General features: G+C 35.2%; 1 protein-coding gene across 8 annotated transcripts in view; it reads right to left on the bottom strand.

Annotated features, from left to right (window-relative positions):
• LOC131678299 (pupal cuticle protein 36a) overlaps positions 1 to 12,523 on the bottom strand; it is a 43,311-nt gene that overhangs the window by 20,133 nt on the left and 10,655 nt on the right. For 3 of the 8 annotated variants that reach the window (XM_058958362.1, XM_058958365.1, XM_058958367.1), the window contains exon 1: positions 10,547 to 10,731. The exons of 4 other annotated variants lie outside the window; for them this stretch is intronic. The gene's annotated coding sequence lies outside the window, so the exon portion shown is untranslated. Of the gene's footprint in view, positions 1 to 3,436; positions 3,461 to 10,546; positions 10,732 to 12,523 lie in introns of those variants that run through there. One more of the 8 variants, XM_058958363.1, reaches the window with a different exon arrangement.

Below are 12,523 nucleotides of genomic sequence, written 5' to 3'. Positions count from 1 at the left end.
ACTTCCAATAATCCTTCCACTTCGCCGAATCTTACCACACTTGAAATCAATCGATATAACGTTGATTCTAAGCACCCATAGCGCCTTGAGGATCACTAACAGGGGGTGTCACTCCTGTCATCCGTTATTGAGATATACAGACTTTGACAGTACGTCGCTGTTGTGCTATCTTATGACAAACGCCATTTAGGGGTAAATTGAGTTAGATATGCCACATTACTCGTCTAAAAAATCTCTACAAAGTGGCGTTTACAGAATTTTGACATTCTGCTTGGTTCCTGAGATATAGCGAGAAACGTGCGGAGAAATTTGTATTTTTTTTCTTCAAATGACTGTGTCTGGCAATTGGCTCAAATTATCTTGATGTATAAGATGTTTTTATATGTAAAACTATCTGAGAAACACAATGGCATAATCATTTTCAAAACAAAAATGCTCGAATTGTGAGAAAAATGCAATTTTAGTTTTAAACTGGAAATATAGCATATTTGGCAACACTGTAACCAAAAAAAAACTATTTTTTCTAGATTTCCTGACTCATTTCCTTCAAAATGCATCTCACCGTTTGTTTATAGACCAAATGTGCTTATTTTTGGTCACATACATACATACATACATACATACACACACAAACATACGCCCACACACATACAGACATTTGTCGAATTCGACGAACTGACTCGAATGATGTATGACAGATGGCACTCGGGATTAGTTAACGTTGTTAACGCTGTTCAGAGTGATTGCATAACCTTTCTATAGGAGAGAGGCAAAAAGGGTGCAAAGTCCCAAAAAGTCGATCCTGATAAAAAAAATTTCGATGTCACATAAAATCTCGACGTTTCATACATTTTAAAGATGTTTGGCATCAAAAATACGAATTCAATTTCTGAAATTTCATGAGGTCCCCTCCTTTGAAAAAAGTTTTGAGTTCCTGTTTATACGGGAATTTCATAAGTGACCGGACGGTTTAGTCTATATTTCCGAAACCATATAAGCGATCCGTGCAAAATTTCACAGACACCTGTGGGGATAAAATGGCTATCATTTGGGACTAAGTTTGTAAAAATAGGCCCAACCATTTCCGAGAAACTGATATGAGTTTGCTAGTTTTGAAAGATGGCCGCTTTTCCCGGGCACTACCGGAACCGTCTGGTGGTCAATGTAGTCAACGAAAGTTCAGTTAGCCGTCAGTGACCTAGAACTGCAAAGTTAAGTTGTTTGAGAGACATTATAGCGAAATTTTTACCTTTTTTGCTTTCATCGGAGTATCGGTTTGAATGCATTGTGACCATACGCTACTACCCATAACTCCAGAACCCGAAGTCGGATCAGGATGAAATTTCATAAGACTGAATTTGGTCGAATCGGTGAAGCCATCTCCGAGAAACCGATGTGACTATTATTCTGAAGTTGGATACTTCCGTCGGGGCTTCCGGAACCGATGATGGTGGCCAATGTAGCCAAAGAGACTTTGAATGACTGTTAGTGACCTAGTACTACAAATCGAAGCAGATGCGGCCACATTTTGGAAAAAAATCATCTTTATACATTTATTGCAGAATTCTTAAAATCGACATTCCATTAGAAATCCATTAGAAATTCAATAGCAACCTATGAGAATGTGCACCTTTCATTTGAGACTAAGTTTGTGAAAATCTGTTCAGCTATCTCTTAGAAAAGTGAGTGAAATTTTTGGTCACATACACACAAACATAGACGCACACACACAAACATTTGCCGAATTCGACGAACTGAATCGAATGATATATGTCACTCGGCGCTTCAAGCCTCCGTTAAAAAGTCGGTTTCCAGAGCAATTGCAATACCTTTCTATTGAGAAGGCAAAACGATTAACATGTTTAAAATTTCAAATTTCAATCATCATAATAGTCTATTCTGTGCTGAAAAGCCTTCCGAATATTGAAGAATTTCACTTTTTGGATTCAGATAAAAATTACGGGCTGAATCTTCAACGAATTTTGAGTTGTTCGTGGCGAGCTGCTGCGCGAGACTTTTTAAAAATCCGCCGTTTTTATATATTTTGACTTTTTTTGTTGAATAAAAATTTGTTCAAAAATACGCAAAAGATAATTTGGTGGGTGTTCAAAATACACAATTTAATTGTTTTCATGTTTTAAAAAAAATCCTTTTTAGAAGCCACTGATGAGGAGGTAATACGTGCCAGCTCTGTGATCAGATGACACAATACGAAAACCATGCTCTGAATCACTAAGGAAAATTCATCTAAGGTAATCAAAACCAATGCGCAGTCTACAGTACCATTACCTGAACCACAAAAAAGATAGCCAGATGTATAGCTGCTAGGCAGGCAATAATGACAATGCAAAAGCTGTACCAAGTACCTCAAAATCAACAACCAGCACTAATAATAACGACGTATGGTTCACACTTATGGTCCGCAAGCTCTAGAAGAAGATAGGGATGCAAGCGACAACAAAAGAGATGAATGACCCGCAAGATGCAGTTGGCATGGTAAAATATTTCCACGGCGCCAAAAAATACTTTCATAGACTACTGAACGCGACCTCCGAAGCGTTATTCAACGGTGCAGCTGTAGTGAAAATAGTACGTACGCACTAAATGAGATCATCGCGTGATTCATGAATTACAGGAGGGGTAAATAACGAAACAATTAGGCACACTAAGAATAGGCAAATCGTAAACCTGACTGAATCAATCAAATTGAATACTCCTGGTATGTCGATTATAGTTTGATGACGTTGTTTGAAGCTCTCAATCAACAAACCGAACAAAAACAGGCGGAGAATGATCGATACTACCAATAACACTACAAAACAAAACTATCCTCTTAATCTTTACTGTTCCCAATATTGCTACACTTCAAAGATTTGCTGCTGTCCAAATTGACCCTCATCGTTCATATTTTCAAAAACGTATTTTTAATGTTTAAATATCTATGCTAAATTTAAACTTTCCATGATGCTCGTAATACTAAAAGTTAATACTTGTGTTGGACTTCCAAATATTTCGAAGGGTGTAAGTTTTAACTTGGTGAAATGTGACAAAAAACAATTGATTGCCTTTTTCAAATCTTTCTTTAACGTAAACGACATTAAATTACCGCATTTTTACATAAGCGGCTTTTGAAAAATCATACAGGATAGTTCACCAATGTACTGCATATCCTTAGATATTCAAAACCAGATCGCGTGTCCGGCGCTTCTCCCAAAAACATTAGGCCAGTTCAAACTTTGTTTTGCATGCCAAAAAAATCACTTCCTCGTATGAACTACGTTTTACCAATTAACTGCTTCATTTTTTCTTGCTAACATGCTATATTTTAATTGAATCAATAATATTTGCAGTTCAAAGTCAAAACATAACCTTGTCCATTATAAACACATATGGGTGTTAAAAAAATAAATGAAGCAAGCAGACACCATCAACTCACATCACTGCCGTTCAATTACCACATCACTAACAAATAGTCGATACATCGATATTAGTCATACGCTTAATATTCTACGCATCAGTACCGTTACCCGAAGAGATGTTGTATTGCTACTTTTTATCAAGCTTGTTGATTGCTGAGTGAACGTCGATTTTTTCCCGTTTCGCTTTGTGCTGTGATGATGCACACGTCGAATCTCATAATAGTTTGTTCATCCCCCTCTCTCTGTTCATGCGATGAATACAATGCCTGATGAGTGGCGTAGTTGAGTAGAGGCTGGCACAATCTTGCTTAGAATTGCTCACACAGCATTTCGTTCGATGGATGAAGCAAATTCTTCCGAATGCCACGCTCACTGAATCTGAAGGCAGCATTTTCATGCGAATGTGATTTTCGCCACTCTTGAGAATTTTTTTTGAAAGAATGTGTGTTGTGATTGGCTGCCGGAAAAAGAGTCAGTAGATAAAAAGGCTACCAGATGCATAGCGTTCGAACGTGTGCAGATGCCCAGTGATTTGCAAAGAAATTATCGCGCTTCCAATGATGTGTGTGTATTACTACCAACCATTGCAGCAGGTCCACCGCCCATAGCACTGGGCTGTCCTCTCATTATAAATTGATCAAGTATTACCCACTAACCATAATCACGAGCCATTGCATGAAGAGTCAAAAAGGATATGGGTGATAGGAATGAAATTGTCGCTATTTTTCGGTCTATAACACTATAAGGAAATATTTTGTATTCTCTGCAAACATATGACTCAACGATACTATAGTCACTGTGCTATAGTGTTTTTAAACTGTTCATCAAAACTTTTTTTCTTTTTCAAATATTTGGCACAGTGTTTTGCGAAAGACAGAGTTATTCGGAAATTGAGTCTACAGGTCAGAAATTGAATGTCAAAAAAATATACATTACCGCCATCATCAGTAAGAATTTTTGTAGAACAAAATAACGATGGGGTTATTTTCAATTTTCGTAAGCAAATTATAGGTAATTATTGTATGCAACTTTTTTCAACACTAACATATAAATTCTACATTGCAATACGGGTTCTACAAGGTAGAAGAACCATATTTTAGAATGAATTGATTTTGATGAACCGTATAATTTGAAATATTATAAATTGTATTTAAACTGACATTTTAACTTATTTTCACTTAATGTATTTTTATATGTATTCTATCATTGTAAGCTATTTTGTTACATCGAATAGGTCGAACATCGAATCACAGTTCACTATATTACATTAAGTTTAACATTTACAAGTTTTCCTACACATATCCGATCAAAATGAAATAACATAATTTTATTGCAATGCTGTTTTCGTAACAAGTTGAGTTGTAAATGTAGCAAACTTATCGAAAAAAAAAAGATTTGCATATAAGAGCAATATAGTATCCAGTCGGTCCTTGAGAAAGGCCTAGGGGACCTTGGTTAATTCGGACCTAGTAAGCGTTCAATGGCGAATCCAGGGGAAGGGTCCTGGGGGTCCGGACCCGTCCCGAAATTTTTCAACTTGTTGAGAAATTTTAAAATAGTTTCTATTTTAATTCATTTTAAACTCAAATTCGTTCCAAATTAAATTAGACCACCAAAAATGATTTAAATTAAATGAGGTTATAGTTCATAGAACATTTCAAAATCGAAGTTTCGAACCCCCTCCGATTTTTTTTTGATCCGACCCCATAACGGTTTATGAGCTATTGATCTGAAATGTGTTCACCGACTTGCTGGACTTATTTTTTGCTGGAAAGCCTGATCAATTACACATATTTTAGCTGATACGGTTTGATCTCTTACTTTTATTGTGTATAACCACTTCACCGCAAAAGTACATCAGAAGTTTGAATTACCCCAACCCTGGACCGCTTATGCAAAATGTATCAGACCATCAAACTTTTTATCAGATTGTTTCTGACCACTAGAACTTTTCTTTCTTATCGATATGTTAAACATTCATTATAACTGATTAGCCTTTAAACGAGAGAAAGATTGTTATAATCGATTTAGCTGTCTGCCACAACGATATATGTTAAGTAATGTACATATACGAGTAACCATAGACATTTTCTGAATTTTAATGAGGTATTAATTTTATAATATTTATTTGATGGCTGTACGTGTAAAAGATTTTGTCTGTAATAATTTGCAGACTGAATTGGCTGTTCTTTATCTTTTGGATGAAAATAAAAAAAATGTTTTTCATTCTTTTTTGTGAGAACGGGTAGTTGGTTAATCGATTACCTTGTACGCAGCTCACCCCGCACATAGGGTTAAAGATTTTTCCAAAAGAGATTTCTCTAACTCGAAAAGAGGCGAATGACTCTAAGGTTAAAACCTCTATAATCAAAAAATTAAAAACAAAATTGTTTTTTTGTGGAATACATCGAAGACCCGATTGATAGTTGGTAGTTTGATGGGTTTTAGCAGACGAACCGAGCTGATTTCGAGTAAATCCTTACTTGAGTATATTTTTCATTTCTTAGAGATCCGAAATTAAATTAAGAAATTATTGACTTTTAACCCTAGAACGGTTTTGTGGGGTACATTTGAACCCCGGGGCTATTTGCAATCCCTGTAATTCTGTTACGGTTTATTTCAACTGCAAGCAATCTTTGTCATAAATCATTTTTATTATTAAACTTCCATTATAGCAGGCGATACCTATTCATTTCACTTGATCAACTTAACAATGCCCGTTTAAAGTGTGTCTGGGGTACAAATGTACCCCACAAAACCGTTTACGTTAGTGTTTTGTCATGCGTACATAATTCGGAAAACTGATTATATCTTTTTCTGTAAGCAAAATATCGATACATAGTAAGCGAGAAACTTGTATAAAATAGTGTAAGCTTCAACATTGCTGAACAATAGAATTTGTTATTTAATAAAATACAGCTACTACAGCAAAGTAAGTATAAAATGCGCTTGGATCATTATCGTAATTTTTGCTTTAGCGGATGAAAGAGGCAAAACTCATTCGTGAATATGATTTGTATTTAATACGTATCACGCCCTACTCATCATCTTCTGTATCCCAGGGTCTGGAGCGCACTTACTTTATATACACTACAATGCACTGGCTCTACCTATTCCTTTGATGCCTTCCTGTTTTATCACCGTTACTGCATATTGCTGTATCTTTACTGTTTGTGTTAGCGTTCGATGTTCAAAAAATCATCGGAATAAATACACTTTTTGGCTGGTTTTGGAACTATTTACTTTTAGTTCAAAAGACAATTTAATAATCTTCACAACGCAGTGTAGAAGGTTAAAATCGGTTGTAAACTACCGGAGTTATAGAAATATTTAGGGAAAAATGGGAATTTTGGCATATTTTAAAGATTTATTCTATAAAATTTTTAATATTACATAACAAAATAGACCAAACACAAATATTTTTAAACAGGCTGGTTTACGATTGATTTTAGAACAAAACTATCCAATTTATTTATAAATTGAATAAAAATTAGACATTTTAGAGCGATTTTAGTGCTGGGTTATGAATGTACCCCACAAAACCGTTTACGTACAGAAAACGTCACGAAACCGATGTAGGGTTAATAAATTGTAATGATCTTTGTTTTCAGTTTACTTCAGACTCGTAGTTTTCGGACCATGCTTCGCGCGGATTCTCAGACGGAAATCGCTGAAAGTTCTTACGTCTTTTAATTATTCCACAAACAATTTCAAACATACCTATTTTATGTCCAAAAGAAAAAATAACCTCCCCTTTAGAAGTTTATTCTCCACAACACTATATATAGATTTTTTTTACAGATCGACTTCGACGAATCAAGTTTTTATGAGAAACAAAATTCAGATTACCCAATTGTTGTCACTTTAGCTACTTTATGCTCCATACGGGACGCTGTTCTTAAATAGACATTGTTGTTGGAAAGTATATATAATTTGCATACTTTGAGAAAATTTAATATGGATCCAATTTTTTTGTTATTTATTACACCATGATGATTGCCCAAAAATGTGCTTTTTGCAAATTTCGTATCTAATGATATCCCAATAAATAGAAGACGAAAGCAATATATAAATCTTCAAATATTCAATTCCGCCGTAACGTCTCTTATGTACACTTCGAGTGTACTGAAAACTTAAACCGCGTTTTTCTCAAAACCATTTTTTAGCTGATCGAAATGTAACTAGAGCAAATGATTTTTTATCGCTTTGAAATTTTCACAGAGCAGTAGGATTTCGTTTTTGACAACAATTTTATTTTATTCAGTTACCAAAACCGGAACCGTGCCAAAAATAGAACCTTATTTTTAAAGTGTGGATTTTCAATTTACGACTTCTAAAATGTTTCAAGGATGTGTAATATTATGTGAAATGGAATGAGATGAAAGAAAAAATTAGCAAATTCAATTTTATTCATGTTTAATCAAATTCAGCCGTCATCCAGTAGAATTCTCGAGATAACGGGCATAGCTCGATCAGTAAATCGATTGCCTTGAGATTTTAAAAAAAAAAACATTTCTCTAACCCAAAAAGAGGCAAATGGCCCTAAGGTTAAAATCTCTATAACCAAAATAAAAAAGTAAAATTCTCACAATCTTCGCGCACTTCTCGGGCGCAATGCCCCTTGTTACGGAGGTGTAACATATCATTTAATTCCATTCGCTTTTATTCGGTCCACTGGACGTCAAAACTCAAACGATTCACTGCATGGTAGTGTTGATTTCGCTCCTGGGGCTGTTATCTCTTCTTTCTGAAAATTAATGAACAACTTTGTTTAAAAAACACAGCTCTTTTAAAAAATAATTACATTTATTGATTCTCCATAACAAATCAATCGTTGATCTTTCAAATGCAATTGATAGATTGAAAATCGAATTGCAATGCTTGAAGATATGTAGGTTTGAAAAAAAAAAAAAACATTTTTGTTGTAAAGATCACTTGCAACTGTTCAAACAGAATGGATTGAAACATCAGTGCTACGGTAAAAATATGCGCCAATGAAAGTTCCAAAAATCTCTAGAACAATGCATTTGAGAGGTAAACAACCCGATTTTTCAAGAGCCACCCTACCTCAAATCTTTTTAAAAAATTATAACAAATTAACCATTATACATCGCCTTGTTTATTCAGCAAACTTGCTCCCATTTAATTGTATTATTATGTTGTAGGGCATTGCGCAGGTAAACTTCACACATCTAAACAGTCGATACTTTGAACACCCTAACCACAAGGACCACCCTAATTCAACTCATTTAAAAAAATTACCAAAAAAACTAACAAATTTGCCAAAGACATAAAGGATAAAGCTAAAACAAACTATTTGGGTGCTATTAGTTTTGTATTCCTAAATACGGCTTTGGGACGCACTATGGTCAGCTTTCGATATGTAATGAAAATTAAGTGCCAAGTTTTGTAGCGAAGTCGTAATAATCGAAAGAGAAAGAGGCTCGCAATGTTACTAAGGTTCTATTGAAAATTTTCTCCAGAACTAGTCTTATTATTATGCATGCATGCGCATTCCTCTGTTCTAGACTTTCAAATTGCAAAGACTCTGGGTCTTATTATAAAAATTGGTTCCGTCAGACACTAAATAATTCATTTATATACTTATTGTAATAATTAAATACAACACGTATAGTGTAAAATTTAGTTAACCCTTAAATGCATAACGCTGTTTTAAAACAACATTGCGAAAACCATCTCAAAATTATCACAGTGATGTATTGAAGCTATGAGGCAATTTTCACAAAATTTTATACAAAATTGATGTGCGCCTTTAAGGGTTAATATGACTCCAATCTTTGGAAATAAAGTCAAATGTGATATCAATTGATACAAAAAATATCTATTGTAAATTTTTAAAAGACTTATTAAGTACAACAAGACTATTGCCAACAACGGAACCCAATTGTTGCCAAAATCGGAGTGTACCAAAAAGGGAGCATGCCAAAAACGGAACGTGCCAAAAACGGAATCATACTTTATTTTCGAAATTGAATTCTCCATCTTGTGATAAAATTACTCGATTAAATTTGTTATGTTATAAATTCCATTTAACAAGATCTCAATTCATCTATTTATTGCATATTGGTAATTGGTAATCTCTTGCCTTACAATCAATGGAATGCGTAAAAATTGACATCAACCGCTTTGCTTCGTTGTTAAGAACCAATATAATAACACAAATGCGTTGAAAACAGTAAAATTTTCGTGTTTGAGCACAATGAAAACTCGAATGCCCCTATTGTTGCGCTACCATTTGACTCAATGCGTTGAACAAAGGTGGCAGACACTGCTCTAACGAATGGCTTCAAATGGGTGATAATAGAAACATGACACAAATAGGCTCATCACCCTACCGCTTTTTTCGCGCTTTATGGTGGTGTAACCCCTTAATTTACAAACCATTGATTTACTTGCGATGTTTTTCCGCCAAATTAATTCATGATTTATGTTATTGGAATGCCTTGAACACTGCGCTCAATTTCACGACAGACGTGCGCGCTTTCATTTAGTATATCAGGTAATTTTTCACGCAATGTTTTGATTCCCGGAGACGGCAGCAGCCCATTAAAATCAGTTCCTTCCTAATCAGGGAAGCGAGGCAGAACACTTTATAGCCACCAGCCGCTAGCAGTATTCCGATGTTCGTTTTCCAAGAGAATCAATTACGTAGATACTTATAACCAACGCGCACAAGAACAGCAACAGCACCGGCATCGAAATGGCGTTCACGAATGGCATTCAAGCGAAAGCGATTCATTCAATTATTGCGAATTTCATTATCATGATTCTTGGCTCCGAAAATTCGTGCGAGTGTGGACTCACAGCCTACACGAAAATGGTCTGAGGAGAATGGCATATGAATGAACCTATGCTGTGAGTTAGTTTATTCTCTGTCTCCCGTCGCTCTCACTCTCTCGAGCTTGATTTCGGCTCTCGTTTTCAATCTGTTTGATGGTTCTTTCAAGTATTACCTTTCGATAAATCTAGCACGGAAAGCCGTTCGGCAGATGAGTTTAATTCGCATTCAGGCGAATGAAAATTATACAACCTTGCTTTTTATCAACAAATTCCACAAATCCTCCAACCAATCCTACTTAAATGAAATTCATAACTTCAATGCACACCTTTGAAAGTACCGATCCATTGTGATGCGACGCAAAGAAATTGTTTATTTTGCTCGTTTGATTAATTTAATCTTTTGCGGTTTCCCGGTGAATCACACGACAGTAGCAAAAAATGGCAAAACAAATCGCTTCTCCCAGTCCGATAGCTGACTGACTATACGCGACCAAAATCCACGACAAACTGGCATGCCCAAGCTAGTAGAGTATAGACCGAGCAGAAGCAACACGTAGGTGATGTCATCACCGAGCGCTCAAAAAAATCTCATTCAGACATACTCATAAAGGCATAAAAATCCGCTCCAAGGAGAGTAAACAGCGCGTTTTTTGACAAAATGAATCGGAAAGTATCTTTACTGGTGGCTAATAAAAATGCTGGTTATCATTAATTAGCGTGTCAATAGTGTGCAGGTTGATTGCTACTGTTAGAAGGAGACCGTCGAATTACTTTCTGTGTGTTAAACATCATTGAATCGGTATGGTCATATTAGACATATTTGTGGTTTTTCTATTGGGAGTCTTCAATCAGTGTTAGAATAAGATTTCTTTGATTTGAGTTTAAACTTATATAAAAATCGCGTACTTTTTTGAATGAATAGCGCTAAATCCCGATCAGAAGAGCATAACAAAACAATAACACTATTATAACTATGGTTGATATTTATAACAACTGGAGTTATATTCAGATAACGGAATTGAAAGTGGATTGCGGACAGTTTTCTATACTATCAATATTATAACATAATCTATTATGAGAACATCAATTTACGAATTGATCGTTTGTTACTAGGTCACTGTCATTAGATGATTATATCTGATACAGTTCTCTCACAGAATGCCTACATACTTTTGGAAAAAAATATATCTCGTTTAGTTTTAACTTTGATAAAATCATATCAAATTTTGTTACAAATTTGTTATAATTAGCCAGGTTTTTGTTTTATTTTTTGTTATTTTAACAACTAACCAGCCGGATTTATAACAGGTTCTGTTTCAAAATATTTTTGAAATAAATAACTCCAGGTGTTATAAACCAGTTATGCCCTTCTGATCGGGAAGCAAAGCATTCCTTCTGTACAATGGTAATGTATCCCGATCAGAATGAAATAACAAGATTATAACAGTATGCAATTTTCGTAATATATTGAGTTATAAATAAGGTCTCGTTAGTAGTTAAAATAATAGAAATTTATAACAAGTAACAAAGCAAGATATAGTTTTGAAATCTTTTTGCTATGTGTTTCTGATCGGGTAATCACACTACCTAGCCGGCCAAAATTTTTGAAAAAGCGGGCCGCTGCATAAAATTTTTTGTTAATAAGGAACAAACAACGAAAGAAAATTTAAGCCTATCCGCTCGACTCAATATACTCAGTTTCACACTTCGCGCGGTGATCCTTTTTAGCGACAGGGAATCATTTACTTCGTTCGCCATACTAACTTTGGGATTATTCAGTGCTGCCTCTTTGTTGTATAAGTGCACATTGTGATCGCTGGAATTTCAGTGCTCACAATCGGATGTTCATGTTCGCTTTCGTGCCTAGGAAATACAATAGGTTTTTCTTTTTCTTAGGAGTTAACTTTTCACTTGTTCTGATGGTAGCTTGTTTAGAACTATTAGGCACACTGATATGCATGTTGCATTTTGTGCAGTGGATATTAAACTAAACTAATGTTCCTGGTGTGATGATCGGTTATCAGTTCCAAAGTTTTTAGAAGAAGTTGGGAATAAATCTAACAGGTATTTCTCGTGATGCTTTCGGGATATACCCGGTAGCAAGACTGGAAAGCATAATCTTTTTCAACACATTTGAGAATATCAAATCCCTTTTGTAGTAGCACGGGAAAGATTCCATGTTTTCCGCGTGATTTTTATGGAGCAAAGCAATCAACAGCCTACTTGACCGATTCAGTGGTACCGTAAACCGGGGTGACATTGATCACTTTTCGAAGTAATCATTTCATATTTTTCGACGTAAC

Source organism: Topomyia yanbarensis, chromosome 2 (assembly GCF_030247195.1).
Source record: "Topomyia yanbarensis strain Yona2022 chromosome 2, ASM3024719v1, whole genome shotgun sequence".
Lineage (NCBI taxonomy): Eukaryota > Metazoa > Arthropoda > Insecta > Diptera > Culicidae > Topomyia > Topomyia yanbarensis.
Note: the sequence above shows the minus strand (reverse complement) of the source record. Positions and strands in the feature narration are given on the sequence as shown.